This window comes from Sinocyclocheilus anshuiensis, unplaced genomic scaffold (assembly GCF_001515605.1).
Source record: "Sinocyclocheilus anshuiensis isolate Anshui unplaced genomic scaffold, SAMN03320099.WGS_v1.1 scaffold615, whole genome shotgun sequence".
Lineage (NCBI taxonomy): Eukaryota > Metazoa > Chordata > Actinopteri > Cypriniformes > Cyprinidae > Sinocyclocheilus > Sinocyclocheilus anshuiensis.
This window is the reverse complement of record NW_015552647.1, coordinates 620,419-621,520: the sequence shown is the minus strand read 5'-3', so window position 1 is coordinate 621,520 and position 1,102 is coordinate 620,419.

The following is a 1,102-nucleotide window of genomic DNA, read 5'->3' as shown; positions in this document are numbered from 1 at the left end:
TTGATAAGTGCATTCTCTTAAAGTGACAGCACTTTCTTAATATTAATCAAACAGCAACAACAAAGACATCACTCACTGCTCTTGATTGAATAGCTTTTGTAACTTTAATAAAGATGAATCTTTAATTTATACAGTCAAATATGCAATGCTGTTTTACATTTGATTACTTTATTCAATTTCTGTACCTAAAAACTAATGCTAGACCTACTTAAGAAAAACCCTGAAAATCACTGTTTATTTTATTTGTATTTAATTACACCAAATACACAAAATAATGTTCTTTTTAGCAGCATCAAAAATCTCGTTTTTGTCAATGTTACTGAATGTGTCAAAAAAAGAAAAATCTTGTGTAAATAAATTTATATGGTAGCCAAAAAATAGCAGTTCTTGAGTTCTTATCATGTGAAATGATCTTTTGAATTATGAATGCTGAACTATGTAGGTGTGAAGTCCATTATCCCTTATTTCCCAAGATTATTTAGTCCCCAATAGGCTATCAAACAACTCGTGGCTTTTGAATCTGGGCTATCCGAGTGTGGATGTATGTCAGCCATATACACAATCAAAAAGTGAGCTCCCCCTCTTATGAACTAGGGTGGGTTTATGCCTTTGGGCTATGCAGACGTTCAATCCCAGTGTGTGTTTCACGGGCCCATCAAGCCCATGGGCTCATATCAGAGATACCTTTCAGTCAGTAAGTGATCCCCATCTGACATGACAGGTGATTTTCCTCTGCGTCCAATTAATAACCTCATTTTAACAATTAACAATGGAGGATTGTGGAAAGCCCTGCAGAAAGCGAAGGTCTGCGGGATTGGTAGCAGTTTTAGGTTTTGCTGAAGCAAAGCAGATCCCCCTAGGTTGGCTCCCATCATCCCCGGTCATAAGGCCACGCCCTTTTCCAGGTGTTGCCCTATGAGAGGTCTCTGAGGACGGGACGAGATAAAAGGTGGGGTTGAAGATCGGCTGGGGTGGGAGAGCGCATATGGCAGGGAATGATGGAGTATGGAATGAAACCTCTCTGCCTTTACACCCTGCGGAGAAGAGGAAATTAAAGACCAGGCGGAGGGAAGGAGAGCGATAGGGGGTGTTTGTGGAAGGA